Source organism: Palaemon carinicauda, chromosome 19, assembly GCF_036898095.1.
Source record: "Palaemon carinicauda isolate YSFRI2023 chromosome 19, ASM3689809v2, whole genome shotgun sequence".
In the NCBI taxonomy this organism is placed as follows: Eukaryota; Metazoa; Arthropoda; class Malacostraca; order Decapoda; family Palaemonidae; genus Palaemon; species Palaemon carinicauda.
In genome coordinates this window covers 115,095,222-115,112,278 of record NC_090743.1, presented here as the reverse complement: position 1 = coordinate 115,112,278, position 17,057 = coordinate 115,095,222, and the positions used below count along the sequence as shown (strand labels likewise).

General features: G+C 36.6%; 1 long non-coding RNA gene across 1 annotated transcript in view; it reads left to right on the top strand.

Annotated features, from left to right (window-relative positions):
* The window catches only part of LOC137658312 (uncharacterized), an 83,680-nt gene extending 67,484 nt beyond the window's left edge, over positions 1-16,196 (top strand). The window contains exons 2-3 of the long non-coding RNA XR_011047315.1: positions 15,546-15,606; positions 16,123-16,196. This is a non-coding gene — a long non-coding RNA (uncharacterized lncRNA). The remainder of the gene's footprint in view (positions 1-15,545; positions 15,607-16,122) is intronic.
* Positions 16,197-17,057: the final 861 nt, after the last annotated feature.

Genomic DNA, 17,057 nt, shown 5'->3' with positions numbered 1-17,057 from the left:
CCCCACCCCACCCCACACCCCGCCACACACACACACACACACACACACACACACACCAGCTGTTTTACGAAGTTCAAGACGATACAGAAGTAGTTTAATTCCCTAAGTCCTCAGTTGCCACATTTGCTATTCCTTCCATTCTATTATATGTTCACCTCTTACATATGAAGTGTAGCATTCTAAATCTTTAAAATTCAAATCTCACAATCCTACGCAAGACCTATTCAAAGGAATGTTTAAACAAAGGTGTATATTTATAAATGTAAGCTAAGGATAAGCTTATCTTTTCCTTATCAAAAGTATTTCGCAATAAGATTAATTCCTTGATAACTTGAGATGAATTTAATGTTTGAAGGTATGGAATTCATTAGGAATTACTTACTTTATATTATATACATATATACATACACCCATCCATATACCAAAGGCACTTCCCCCAATTTTGGGGGGTAGCCGACATCAACAAAGAAACAAAATAAAAAGGGGACTACTCTCTACGTTCCTCCAGCCTAACCAGGGACTCAGCCGAGTTCAGCTGGTACTGCTAGGGTGCCACAGCCCAACCTCCCACATTATCCACCACAGATGAAGCTTCATAATGCTGAATCCCCTACTGCTGCTACCTCCGCGGTCATCTAAGGCACCGGAGGAAGCAGCAGGGCCTACCGGAACTGCGTCACAATCGCTCGCCATTCATTCCTATTTCAAGCACGCTCTCTTGCCTCTCTCACATCTATCCTCCTATCACCCAGAGCTTTCTTCACACCATCCATCCACCCAAACCTTGGCCTTCGTCTTGTAATTCTCCCATCAACTCTTGCATTCATCACCTTCTTTAGCAGACAGCCATTTTCCATTCTCTCAACATGGCCAAACCACCTCAACACATTCATATCCACTCTAGCTGCTAACTCATTTCTTACACCTGTTCTCACCCTCACCACTTCGTTCCTTTTTTGTTGACCAGACGGACATGAGTCTTTTTATAGTTTATATATGACATTTTTGTTGTTGACGTTAATAGTTTATATATGATATATCTCTTTTGACATTACTTTTTTTAGAATGATTTATTGTTAATTTGTTCTCTTCAGTTATTTATTTCCTTATTTTCTTTCCTCACTGGGCTATTTTTCCCTATTGGAGCCCCTGGGCTTATACCATCTTGCTTTTCCAATTAGGGTTGTAGCTTGGATAGTAATAATAATAATAATAATATCTACTCGAGATACACCAGCCATACTCCTTAGACACTTCATCTCAAACACATTCAATTTCTGTCTCTCCATCACTTTCATTCCCCACAACTCCGATCCATACATCACAGTTGGTACAATCACTTTCTCAAATAGAACTCTCTTTACATTCATGCCCAACCCTCTATTTTTTACTACTCCCTTAACTGCCCCCAACACTTTGCATCCTTCATTCACTCTCTGATGTACATCTGCTTCCACTCCACCATTTGCTGCAACAACAGACCCCAAGTACTTAAACTGATCCACCTCCTCAAGTAACTCTCCATTCAACACGACATTCAACCTTGCACCACCTTCCCTTCTCGTACATCTCATAACCTTACTCTTACCCACATTAACTCTCAACTTTCTTCTCTCACACACCCTTCCAAATTCTGTCACTAGTCGGTCAAGCTTCTCTTCTGTGTCTGCTACCAGTAGAGTATCATCAGCAAACAACAACTGATTTACCTCCCATTCATGATCATTTTCGTCTACCAGTTTTAATCCTCGTCCAAGCACTCGAGCATTCACCTCTCTCACCACTCCATCAACATACAAGTTAAACAACCACGGCGACATCACACATCCCTGTCTCAGCCCCACTCTCACCGGAAACCAATCACTCACTTCATTTCCTATTCTAACACATGCTTTACTACCTTTGTAGAAACTTTTCACTGCTTGCAACAACCTTCCACCAACTCCATATAACCTCATCACATTCCACATTGCTTTCCTATCAACTCTATCATATGCTTTCTCCAGATCCATAAACGCAACATACACCTCCTTACCTTTTGCTAAATATTTCTCGCATATCTGCCTAACTGTAAAAATCTGATTCATACAACCCTTACCTCTTCTAAAACCACCCTGTACTTTCAAGATTGCATTCTCTGTTTTATCCTTAATCCTATTAATCATTACTCTACCATACACTTTTCCAACTACACTCAACAAACTAATACCTCTTGAATTACAACACTCATGCACATCTCCCTTACCCTTATATAGTGGTACAATACACGCACAAACCCAATCTACTGGTACCATTGACAACACAAAACACATATTAAACAATCTCACCAACCATTCAAGTACAGTCACACCCCCTTCCTTCAACATCTCGGCTTTCACACCATCCATACCAGATGCTTTTCCTACTCTCGTTTCATCTAGTGCTCTCCTCACTTCCTCTATTGTAATCTCTCTCTCATTCTCATATCCCATCACTGGCACCTCAACACCTGGAACAGCAATTATATCTGCCTCCCTATTATCCTCAACATTCAGCAAACTTTCAAAATATTCCGCCCACCTTTTCCTTGCCTCCTCTCCTTTTAACAACCTTCCATTTCCATCTTTCACTGTCTCTTCAATTCTTGCACCAGCCTTCCTTACTCTCTTCACTTCTTTCCAAAACTTCTTATTATTCTCTTCATATGACTGACCCAGTCCCTGACCCCACCTCAGGTCAGCTGCCCTCTTTGCCTCACGTACCTTGCGCTTTACTTTTTCTCTCTATATTTTTCATACTTCTCTATACTATTACTCTGCAGCCATTCTTCAAAAGCCCTCTTTTTCTCTTCCACTTTTACCTTCACTCCTTCATTCCACCATTCACTGCCCTTCCTCGTGCTGCCTCCAACAACCTTCTTGCCACATACATCACTTGCAATCCCAACAAAATTTTCTTTTGCTAACTTCCACTCCTCCTCTAAATTACCAGTTTCTCTTACTCTCACCTCGTCATATGCCATTTTCAACCTTTCCTGATATTTACTTTTTACCCCCGGTTTTATTAGCTCTTCAACCCTCACTAGCTTCCTTTTACATCCACCTACTCTATTCCCCCACTCTTTTGCTACAACTAATTTTCCTTCCACCAAAAAATGATCAGACATACCGTTAGCCATACCCCTAAACACGTGCACGTCTTTCAATGTTCCAAACATTCTTCTAGTTATCAACACATAATCCATTAATGCCCTTTCTACTACTCTTCCATTTGCCACTCTTACCCATGTATACTTATTTTTATCTTTCTTTTTAAAAAAGCTAGCACTTATTACCATCTCTTGTTCAACACACATATCTACTAGTCTCTCACCACTCTCATTTTCACCTGGTACGCCATACTTCCCAATGACACCTTCTACCTCTCCAGCGCCCACTCTAGCATTTAAGTCACCCATGACAACTACACAATTCCTTCTACCCAGTCCTTCTACACACCTAGTTAATTCATTCCAGAACTCATTCCGCTCTTCTTCACTTTTCTCACTACCTGGCCCATACGCACTGACAAACGCCCAACATTCCCTACCCAACCTAACCCTTACCCACATTAACCTAGATGATATCTCCTTCCATTCCACTACTTTCCCTGTCATCCATTCACTCAGCAATAAAGCCACACCCTCTCTCGCTCTTCCCCTTTCAATCCCAGACACTCTACCAGACATTTCACCAAACATCACTTTACCCTTTCCTTTCATCTTTGTCTCACACAAGGCCAATACATCCATCCTTCTACTTCTAAACATACTTCCAATCTCACATCTTTTACTCTCTATCGTACTACATCCACGCACATTCAAAAACCCCAAAACTAGAGTGCGGGGAGCAGTCACTCTCCCCACAGATCCATCTCCTTGATAACGTCTCACAGGATTTTTTATACAGGAGAGGGGGTTCCCAGCCCCCTCGTCCCGTCCCTTTTAGTCGCCTCTTATGACATGCAGGGATAACGTTGGCGCTATTCTAATTGTTTTTATGCCCTCGCGGCCACAGGGGGCATACATATATATATATATATATATATATATATATATATATATATACATATATATATTATTATTATTACTAATACTCTGGATTTTAATTTTTTCAGGCAAGCAACAAATACTCTTTAAATATCGAATTCACCCTCCCATGGGATCCTAGACACAAATGAGACTTGTTTTATTGATAAACATTTCTGGCCAGCCAAGGGTTCGAACCTTTGACATTTAGCCAAATGGGATAAAGAGAGAGAGAGAGAGAGAGAGAGAGAGAGAGAGAGAGAGACAGAGAGAGAGAGAGAGAGAATATTCTATGGCTATGAAGCAGGCTGATATTACCTTATTCCTTAATATCCCCATAATCTGTGTTTGATTTTATTATATAGGGAACACCGCATGCTAATAAGTTCTACCTCAATTATTATCCTCCTTGTCTCTTAAAAGTTCGTCTCCCGTCCCTCCTTTTCTATTCATCCCTTTCATTACATCTCATTCGTAAAACCGTCATTTATTCGTTTCAATTCGATTTATAGAAATGAAACAAACTGGAAAGACGAAGGACAAGTTAAATCACCCAAACAGAACTGGTTACCTTCATCATATCCTTGGCACAAATATTGGGATACTTTTATGGTTATATATTTGACTATGTAGTAATTATGCATACTTACGAATAGAATACTACGTTGTACATATATAATACACATCACAGACAATGTATACAGATATATATATATATATATATATATATATATATATATATATATATATAAGTATACTTATAAGTAAAGTGTTTAGCTCCTTGGTGACCATATACTTGTAGCACCGTATTATCCTTCCGTTATCCAACAGGTATGTATGGAGTGAGATTGCAGGTCCCATGCCCTGTACCATGAAGGTTTAGGGACCTTGTAATGACGGAATCCGACTCTTCCTGGTTACCCATACAACCGCAGACATGAGTTAAATAAGCTTGAATCTTGCTTAAGTGTGATTTTTCAAACGTGCAAATTTTCTGAACGATTTCAAGAGAATATAACAAAATAAATTAATCGCCTCTATACATTTCCGAATATACAACATATCACACATTATATGCCAATAAAAACAGAAATAAATAGTCATAATGCAATAGCCAAAAGCTTGGACAAATCAGATGATCATCTCAAGAAAGTAAGAATTATTGATATTCTTTTCCAGAAAAACTTTTCTCGGACGCTTATGCATCTGTCTGAAACTATTTCTGAAGTTCCCCAACCAACTGGCCCCCCACCTCTCTCTCTCTCTCTCTCTCTCTCTCTCTCTCTCTCTCTCTCTCTCTCTCAGTGCCGTAGAGGTAATACTCAACGTCATTTGTAATCGCATCGTTGTTACATTTTTCAGTCATGGGGAGATTGCGTGTTATTGTAATAAGGAATTTGGATCAAAATTGCCATAACACTTATTAGTAAAAGCATTATGGAAAATTTTTAAAGAAAAGCCTCATTTCTTGACAAGTAATATCAACACAATAGTTGTGAAGGACGAACAACTGAATACCGTCTGCTCATTATCTATAAAACATACTCATGAATCTTCAATTTAATAACACATTAAGTGTAAGTGAAGATATTAAGGCTTCCAAGAGGAAACTAAAGATATCATAGATAAGGGTTAAAGGCTGCTCATGAATGGCAGGGGCAAGGGACAATGACATTACGCTATCGAGCAAGACAATGCACTGGAGACTGACCACATATGTAATAGTCAGTTATTACATGTTTAAAACACATGACGTAATACGTCATTGTGGAAGAAGAAGCTAGCGTGAGATTTGCTGTAGTCAGACAAGATCATAACAGGATGCATTTTGCAGGTCTCAGCAATGTAACATTTTTATGAAGCATAAACACAAATGCATACCGTGTGAAAGAGTTGTGTCACCACCGGATGCAGGTGTCTTCCTAGACTAATGTAAAGTTTACATATTGTGTTTAAATGCTGAGATAACTAAATATACGATATCTGTGATAGCGATATTTTAGGCAGTTCTTATCTATACTTCACCTGGAATGGTCATGCGACCAAACCAGCTATACTCCTGTGATGGAGATGTTAACACTGTTGTTTTTAGAGAATAAACCATTTTAAAGTTAACATGATTGACTTTATTTCAAGACTCAACATCTCAAAAAACACATACTCAATATGTGTTAACAACAGTAGCACACTAATAAATGGTGGCAGCGATAAAACTCTAAGAATCAGAGATAGATCTTCAAGAAATCAGCGATAAAACTCTAAGAATCAGAGATAGATCTTCTAGTATCAACAATAAAAGTCTAAGAATTAGAGAAAGATCTTCAAGAAATCAACAATAAAACTCTAAAAACCAGAGAAAGATCTTCAAGAAATCAACAGTAATGAATCTACAATTTTGACTAAGTATCATAGTCCATCGAAGAAGCAAACATTTAATGAATGTTATACATACAAACTGATGAACTGGATCTTCAATCAACATCCTAGGAAACCCAAGGACTGACGTTCAACGCTTACAAAACATATCCAGGAAGCACTACATTCAACGGAAATCGGACCGAAACATTCACCCAAACATCAAGAGAGAGAGAAGAAATCGGACCGAATACATTCACCCAAACATCAAGAGAGAGAGAGGATATGACGACATCACACAAAACCATATAAAGCTAAGTAAAATTTTCTTATTCATTTCAGTATTGAACAGTGCAGTGTAGTTATCACGAGTCGTTAGTCGATTATTACCGGAGTGGTTTGCTAATCTTCTATTTTCCTTTCGTTAAAGGAAACTGTGTTCAACTCCGAATTCTCATCTAGAATTTTTTCTCTCTTTGTGCTAATTCCGTTTTCTTTCAGAAATTCTCAGGAAATATCTTTGTGTTCCGTTTTCTTTCAGAAATTCTCGGGAAATATCTTTGTGTTCTGTTTTCTTTCAGAAATTCTTGGGAAATGTCTTGGGATTAGTAGCATTGTTTTGGGGAATTTTGTTATAATCTTTATAATTGAGTGCTTATGCGTTTACGCAGTGGACGTCTGCATTCATATAGATATTTTGATAGAATTGCAAGGGGTCGAAGAGATAGGAAAAGAAATACAGTAGTCATGACGCCCCCTGTGAGCCCCATCCCTGGACCTAGTGGCGTAGGACAGATTAATCCTCTCCCGATTGTGACGCTTGTAAATGCCAGGTCTGCAATCCTTCCTTTTCAGGGTCGGGTTAATGGGTTCTTGCCTCAAAATGTGGAGTCATGGATTTCATCCGTCGATGCCCATTTAAATGCCAAACAAATCGTAGACCCTTTTGTACAATTACAAGAAGCTAAAAGTATTATAGATTTTTCCAAGGGGGATGCGAGTGCGTATTTAAGATGCCTTTCATTTCAAGAAGCAGTTACCTGGGATGATTTCAAAGTTAGGTTACGCGCGGTCTATGGGGGTGAAGAAGCCTTGGATGTAGTATTAACGTTAAGAAATACACTTAATCAAGCCACTATGACTCGGCTTAATGTTATTGAGAGAGCAGCTCTCATAGCTGATAGGCTTAATGAATATCAAGATATTTTAGGTAATTCCACTTGGGTTACTAGAGATAACATCTCTGTGAAAGATTTTTTACGATTAATGTATTCAACTTGCATGACAATTATGTTGCCTGAAGCTTTAGTGCGGTGTTTTGATAAAAAGTTAACGCCTGCAAGTACGGAATTGGATGTATATAAACAGATAAAGAAACACATGTCTAAGTGTCCTGACCTTGATCCCGTGTTAACTCAAGTTTTTGCAAAGAATGAAACAAAGCCACAACAAGTAAATGTAGTTAATAATAGTCAAGTTGCGGGAATGACGTGTTATAATTGCAAACGTCAAGGTCACTTGATCGCGGACTGCAGAACGAAATTCTGTTCGATACATAATAGTTTGACTCATTCATATAGTCAGTGCTACTCGCGTAAGACACAACAGAATCCTAGAAATACACAGTCAATTCCACAGTCAGTTCCATATGGAAATAAGAAGAAAAATCCTCATTTTAATAATAAGAAGAAACAGCCAAATGTCAATGTCGTTCAGAATCCGAAACAAACAAACACTACTTCGAATAACGCTGAACCTGGGTCGTCAAACCAGACCTCGCAAGGTCAGACTAATTTTCAGAATGTGCAGAGCAAAGCAAATACCACATAATTAACTCCAGTGGGGAAGAGAGTGAACTTGGGTCAAGGTCATTCATGTCAACATCAGTAGTATTGAATAATCAATTTAATGTTTTATCAGATCATTGTGAGGCAATAGATTTTCCTATGAAACACACGGCCGAATTAAGTAAATCAGTGCATGCTCCCGTAGATTTGCAACGAATTCATACAATAATAAGCCAAAATGAGTTACGACCAACATTATATGCTGTAAATTTAGAACACAAATCCTTTACATTATTTTTTTACTCTGGTAGTCCACGTAATATCATGGATTTGAGGACACATCATTTGTTGTTTTCGAACTTTCCGATAGAAAAATCCGGAGTGAGACTCTCGGGTATAGGAAATAATGAATTAAATGTAATATGCATAACTCATGTTCAGTTCAAAGTCGGTAAACGCACGTTTGCCGATACATTTGTTGTTGTACAAAACATTGATATGTATCCAGCTGTAATTATAGGATAACCATCTATGGGAAATCAAAACATTATCTTAGCCCCTGCCAAGCACGGCGTGTATATCAAAGGAAAATTCTATAAGTCTTCTAATACCTTAAAATCAGTTTTGGATAAAAAAAGAGACGACAAATGTAACCGTCACGTACGTTGAAGAACCAATAACTTGTCTCACTAATAAAGAAATAATATACGCGACTCAGCAGAATTCTCGTTCACCCGTAATATCATCTTGCACGCAATCTATCGAGCCAAACGTACCTTCGAATTTAATAGTGCAAATAAAGAAAACATTACTGGGATCTGAAATATTAATCCTTTCCGACACTTTGAAAACTAACGGATTGTCTGTCACACAAGCTATTTATACAGTAGGCTCACATCAACAATGTAATATTGAAGTCTGTAATCATTTAAATAACACTTTAGTAATTCACAAAAATCAACATATCTTGGATGTAGAAGTTTATAAACATCGTATTCTTACCGCTGCTGAAATCAATCACGCTCAATCAGTTGCGGATGAATCCCTTTTGCAATCTATTAAAAATAAAATCAATAAAGACATTCAAGACGAAAAAATTCAGCAGAAAATTTTTGGACTTTTAACTAAATATCATGATGTTTTTTCCACTACGGATGGATCCTTAGGAAAAACAGATGTGATCGAGCATCAAATAAGGTTAAAGGACAAGCAGAAAATTATCTATGTACCCTCGTACAGACTCCCTATGAAATTCCAGAATGAAATAAATGATGAAATAGGTAAAATGCTAGAAGAAGGAGTCATTAGGAAATCAAACAGCCCTTATAATTTTCCATTAATAGTTGTACCGAAAAAAGATCGAACATGGCGTATCTGCGTAGACTTCCGTCGTCTAAACGAGGAAACGATCCCTGATCGATTCCCAGTGCCATGTACTGACGATATTTTGTCTTTGTTAGGTCAGAATAAATATTTTACCAGTTTGGACTTACTTAAAGGCTTTCACCAGATATCATTAGAAGAAGATAGTATCCCATACACAGCCTTCAGCACAGCCAGGGGACATTATGAGTTTTTACGGATGCCTTTTGGTTTACGTTGTGCTCCCATAACATTTACAAGAATGATTAACATAGTGTTTGGAGACTTGCTAGGGGATATATTGCATGCCTATATGGACGATCTTGTAATCCTTTCCAACACCTTATAAGAACATCAACGTAAGTTAGAACTAGTACTACAGAGATTAAGACAACATAACTTAAGGGTAAAGATTAGTAAGTGTGAATTTTTCAGAACAGAATTAATATATTTGGGTTTCATGGTGTCAAGCCAAAGTCTTAAAGTAGTTCATGATAAGGTGTCGGCTATACGTAATTTTCCCATACCTACTAATGTCAAGAGAATACAGCAATTTCTGGGTTGTAGTGGATATTACAGGCGTTTTATACGCAACTATTCAATAATAGCCGCTCCTTTAACTGATCTTACGAAGAAGGGCGTAGATTTCATATGGTCTGAGCAGCATCAACAGGCGTTTAATACCTTGAAAGATGAACTGTGTAGTTCTCCTATCTTAAAATTTCCTGACTTCGGTAAGGAATTCTTTATTGCAACAGACGCCTCAGACTTAGGAGTAGGAGGGGTATTACTTCAGCAATATGATAAACAATTTTTCCCGATAGCTTTTTAATCTCGAAAACTGAGAACTTCCGAAAGTAAGTAGGCAGTAATAGACAAGGAAGGGCTAGCTATTGTTAATTCACTAGTGCATTTTAAGTTCATAATATACGGTTATCCCGTTAAGGTTCTTACTGACCATAAACCACTAACCGAGTTTTTTAAAGGCTTCAACCACAGCCCCAAACGAACTCGGTGGCATTTGATCATTCAAGACTTTGGCGCGAGAATCGGGTATTTACCTGGGAAAGCAAATATCATTGCGGATGCATTATCACGCAACCCCGTGTCATCTTGTACGGAGCCTTTAGCTGAATTAATAGATATACCAACATCCATGCCAAATGTTAAAACGATATCTGAACAAGAAGATTTAGGCTGGAGCGCTGAATTATTACAGACTGAGCAAAGAAAAGATCAGAAATTAGAAACAATTATAAATGCTTTGAAAGGCAATCATAAGGAAAAGGGATATATACAGTATAAGCAGCAGAATTATATAATCAAAGATAATATCCTGTGTAGGACCGTGACAAGGAAAACCCGCAATACACCACATGTAACTAACGACCAGGTAGTGGTACCAATCTTACTTATTTCCACTGTCCTGAATTGGTTGCATGCAAATCCATTACATGAACACCCGGGGTTCTCATTAATATCACAGAAAGCCAAATCATTGTTTTATTGGCATACAATGCTTACAGATATAAAAAACACATAGCTAATTGTCGCACATGTCAGGAAAACAAAGGGCATACGAAAACACCTGTCAGCCTAGGGGCTTATCCCGTGCCCAATCAATCCTTTGAAAGAATACATTTAGATTTGTTAACAGGATTTTACGAGTCAGACAGAGGAAATAAGCACCTCTTAGTAATCGTAGATGCTTCAACTCGATATACAGAACTAATAGCGCTTAAAACTAAAACTGCGATTGAATGCGCTAGGAAGTTTTACGAGTGTTACATTTGTAAACATGGAATTCCACACATGATAATCTCAGACTCGGGTGGAGAATTTGATAATCACTTTCTTACCTCATTGTGTGAATTCCTTAGCATAAAGAAAATAAATACCATGATATATCACCCAGAGTCGAATGGGCTAGTGGAAAGAGCAAATAGGAAGGTTTTAAATATATTAAGAGTAACACTAGGGGGATCAGACCCCAACTGGGATATTGCAATACCTGCGGTACTGAGTACTCTGAATCATTCATATCATATATCAATTAAAATGTCACCGCACGAAGCATTGGATGGTACCCCATTTAGAACGCCTTTCCATGTATTAACGCCTACAACTAATCTATCAAATCCTTTAAAAGAATGTATAAATGCAAGCAAAAGTCGTTATGATATCCTTCGAAAGAATTTAGAAGAATCACAAATCATAATGAAAAGGAATCATGATAAAATAGTGAAGCCAACTAAAACATATACCGTGGGTGATAATGTATACATACAGGTAAAAGTACGTAAAGGACTCAATCATAAACTAACACCTAAGTTTGAAGGCCCATTTAACATTTTGGAAACATTAACGGCCAATAGGTATAGAGTTCAAAACGTATCCCAACCCACTGATGAGAGAATCGTACCATTGGCTCACATAAGAAATTAAAAAAAAAAAAAAAAAAGAGAGAGCGAAAGATTTTTATTTGTATGTTAAAAGTTTTCTTCTTAATACAGGAGTAATTACATATATTTTTCTCGTTACAGGTTTCCAAGATGAATTTTTTGTTGTTGGGAGTGATATTGTTGCTCAGACATTTTTCTCGTGTGGGATGAGCTCTAAAACCAAAAGTATAGATTTTAAATATGGCACTATAGTTGAAAGACAAGAAGACGTTTTTATTACATCTAGTAACGTAGTTGTAGAAGTGCATATGCAAGCATTTTTTCTTCCAGAGAATGACATCACTAGCTTAAAAAGCTCCATTTCGAGGTTTGCTGTCTCATTAGATGAGTTGCATAGAAGACATTTTCATTTGGCTACAGAGAGTTCGCTTGGATCGACACTAAAAGTTACAGAGATGCTATCTGATGACTTGCAAAATAAGACTTACGAGACAGAATCTTTGGCTCGTGACCTTTTGATGTGGACTAGGACACGAACATAAAGAGAGGCGTAACCCGTTTGTTTTTGTTGCACTAAACATCTTTGGGTCTATTGCAAGTTTAGGTTTAGGAATTTCCAATCGTCTTAAGATTAGTAATCAAAATAAGAAAATTGAGTTCTTGAATCATGAAGATGAATGGATTATGTCAGAACTAAGGAATCAGTTAACTTCAATCAATCAAATTATGGATTTAGTAAATGAACATTCAAGTAATATCAGTCAGATTATGGAAGTACAGGATTTGTTGGCAACGTTAATGTATTATGATTCAAAAATAGATCACATACATAACAGAATTGCACATTTCATTGAGAAATCAAAAGATTATGTAGAAGCTATCACGTTAGCAACTAAAGGTGTACTGTCACCCCATTTGTTGCCTATAAAATACTTAAAGTTAGTTCTGGAGAACGGACGGGAAAAACTAGGCTATATTCCTTTGTTAGACGCACGTAGGTTAGAGTTTTATTACAGCCTAATTACAGTAAGCGTTGAAAATAACAAGATTATGATTCCAATTCCCTTTGATTCTTCTGATGCCTGGCAATCTTAAAGGATATCACCATTTCCGACTTTCATGACGAATCACTCAAATCCAGTAATATCCAGTTTGACAGGACACATATTGATTTCCCCAGACAAGGAAACATATACGGTCATTAAAGACTTGAATCAATTAACTCACTGTTCAGACGCAATGGATAGAAAAATATGTACAGCTGACTCATTTGAATTCCATAAAAACTTGATGGATTCATGCGAGTTGGGTATAGTGCTAGGCGGTTCTCTCTCCCATACAAGTGAAAATTGTCTGGATAAGCTTTATCCCTTTGACAATAATGAGTTCAATTGCAGACTGAACAACGGCTCGTGGATACAATACGACAAGGACGGCTTCAATGTATCATGCCCGGACGGATCCACGTCCTATTCTCAAATCTTCGTTGCATCAGATGGTTGTATCGGGACATCCCCTAATTCCATGGTGAGAGGGATCAGGACCATCATCAGAGAACGAGCCTACTTCGCGAACTTCACTTGGTCGACTACAATGCCATCACTACCTCTCCCATACAACAAACAGGTAGCCAAGCGGTTGATGAAATTGACCGAGATGGACCACCTGTCACCGACTTATAAAGAATTTCTTCACCCCATACTACTAGCAGGAACAGTTGTGACGGTGATGATATTTATCGCCGTTAAGATCCTTGTTTGGCATAGGTTAAGGAACAGTTTGCCGCTCAAACGGAACGTTTTGCCATGTCCAGACAAAACTCCTTACTTAATTCAATTTAAAGCCGTTTGAAAGTGGCCACTTCATTCGCTCAAAGGAGTAAAATTATCTTGGAAACGAGTTGTGTACGAAAAGCAGTTAGTACGCTAGTAATATGTAATTGAAGAGACTATAGAACATTTGCATTTTTAAAAATACATTTAAAAAACATTTAAAAAATAAATCATTTTTTTTTCTCTCGGCATCTAATAAAATATATAAGCCGGAATGTTAAAAGAAAAGAGAAAAAAAAAATAAAAAAACAGAATCTATGGGCATCTAATAAAATATATAAGCCCTATATATAAATATATATATATATATATATATATATATATATATATATATATATATATATATATATATATATATGTACGAAACCGTGGTACGTGTACGTACCAGGAATTCGTGTTTGTGCACTAAAATTGAATCTTTACCAAGGTAACAAATATTTTTATTAATTACCGTATTGTGTTAATCTATGTTTCTGACAAAGGTAACAATTATTCTTTAACAAGTTACCGAATCATATGTATATCAGTATCTTTTTTGGTACCATATAATCATTTGCTAGCAATGTACCATATCTTTGATCTGTATTTATCATGCATTTTTTTCTTTGCTTTGGTAATATCTTTTCATATGCATTATTATTATTTTTTTTTAATATGCCTATTTGAACATTCGTCCTCATTTGCTTATGGCTAAAGTTAAACAAAGAATAATACATATATCCAGTCACACTCCTAGTAAACTTATTTTGGTGTGTTGTTAAATTTAAAAAAAAAAAAATTGAGATAGCTGGCCGAGCTGATGTAATAGTCAGTTATTACATGTTTAAAACACATGACATAATACGTCATTGTGGAAGAAGAAGCTAGCGTGAGATTTGCTGTAGTCAGACAAGATCATAACAGGATGCATTTTGCAGGTCTCAGCAATGTAACATTTTTATGAAGCATAAACACAAATGCATACCGTGTGAAAGAGTTGTGTCGCCACGGATGCAGGTGTCTTCCTAGACTAATGTAAAGTTTACATATTGTGTTTAAATGCTGAGATAACTAAATATACGATATCTGTGATAGCGATATTTTAGGCAGTTCTTATCTATACTTCACCTGGAATGGTCATGCGACCAAACCAGCTATACTCCTGTGATGGAGATGTTAACACTGTTGTTTTTAGAGAATAAACCATTTTAAAGTTAACATGATTGACTTTATTTCAAGACTCAACATCTTAAACAACACATACTCAATGTGTGTTAATAATAGTAGCACACTAAAACATACAAATATGATCAGTGTCCAAGCTCCCTCTCCCCCCAAGCTAGGACTAGGAAGAGCCAGACAATGGCTGCCGATGGCTTAGCAGATAGACCTTTAGGCTCTCCCAAACCCCTCCATCCTTAGCTCACAAGGATGGTGAGATTGCAGCGACCAAAGGAACTGGCGAGTTTGAGCGGGACTCGAACCCCAGTCTGGCCTTCACCAGTCAGGGACTTAACCACATCGGCCACTACAACCCCAGAAGAAGGTTTATTTCTAGATAGAAGAAAACGCTTAAGGAAGGATCAGTTACTTACAAAGATATGAGAGAGAGAGAGAGAGAGAGAGAGAGAGAGAGAGAGAGAGAGAGAGAGAGAGAGAGAGAGAGAGAAATCCATTCCATAACCAAGCCGTAATTACAGAACATCATAACCCATATAACTGTAACTATTTATCTTCATCCAAATAGATTTGCATCTAATGTCTAACTGTGTCTCTCTTTCAGTTCTCTGGGGCGTCGGAGTTGATATGGTATACCACCACCACATATTGGGCGCTTATATACTGTAAGTATGACATCAGGCGCTTCTGAACGTGATATAAATTAAAGAAATAATGAATAACTATTTTGGTATCTAAAATTCTTTCAACTTAAAACATCATATTTATATTAATGTTCCAGGTATTATGGAACTTATAGTATATGTATATATACACACACACATTATATATATATATATATATATATATATATATATATATGTTTATATATACATATGTATACTGTGTGCATATATATATATATATATATATATATATATAGATATATATATATATATATATATATATGTTTATATATACATATGTATACTGTGTGCATATATATATATATATATATATATATATATATATATATATATATATATATATATATATATATGTTTATATATACATATGTATACTGTGTGCATATATATATATATATATATATATATATATATATACTGCATATATATACATACATACATATATACATCATATATATACATATATATAAATCCTGATATTGGTTTCTCTTTCAGGGCGTTATCGATAGCGGTGCTCTTCCTTGAAATCACATGGACTGTGACGTTATTTCTCCGGGTGTGTGTCAGGTAAGGACAAACTATTAAGTCACCATTATTAAAATAATTCTCGTCATTGCATGAGTAATTATTGATATGCATTCATAATATATATATATATATATATGAATATATATATATATATATATATATATATATATATATATATATATATATATATATATATATAATGAATGATATATTTTGCACATTTAGACGTGTTTTCATATTCAAATAAGGCATATATTTTTTATACATTAATGTCTGGATTCTCTTAACGACCTTGGGATCAGAGCCCTAGATGAAATCACACAAAGACAATAGTTTCTAACAGGCCGGGAATCGAACCTTGGTCCTGGAAACCTATATGAACAGTGACATACCACTTGGCCATAATTTCAACGCACTTTTGATATTAACAAGAGAATTACCGAAAATTTAAATGACTATATATTGGTCAATAATATATCCATAGCTTAAACTTTAATTTCAAAACATATCAGTAGTATAACACCCCAAAAATGTCCGTGTAGACAATCCTTCAAAGGAATTCCACAGCAGCAATTCCCGATTAACTGAAGTCAAGTCTTTTCTGCATCCAAATTCAGTCCTTCTAAAAAGGGACGTCTTTCGTTATGACTATTCTGACTCGTGGGAGAGGGCCTGATTTTGCCTTTTTGGTTAACTTAGAAAATTGTGATATGATAAATTCTCAAATAATGAAGGGGTTGATATAAATAATTGTAAATTGACACTTATGGATAATCATGTCCTGTTGGGTTAATTGGCTGGTCTATATAACCAAAGTTTCACTTCATGGAAAGGACGTCAGCAATGGAGTTCGCTATTTCTGAGTTCTAAAATGATTATGGCAAAGACTGCTCCTTCATAAA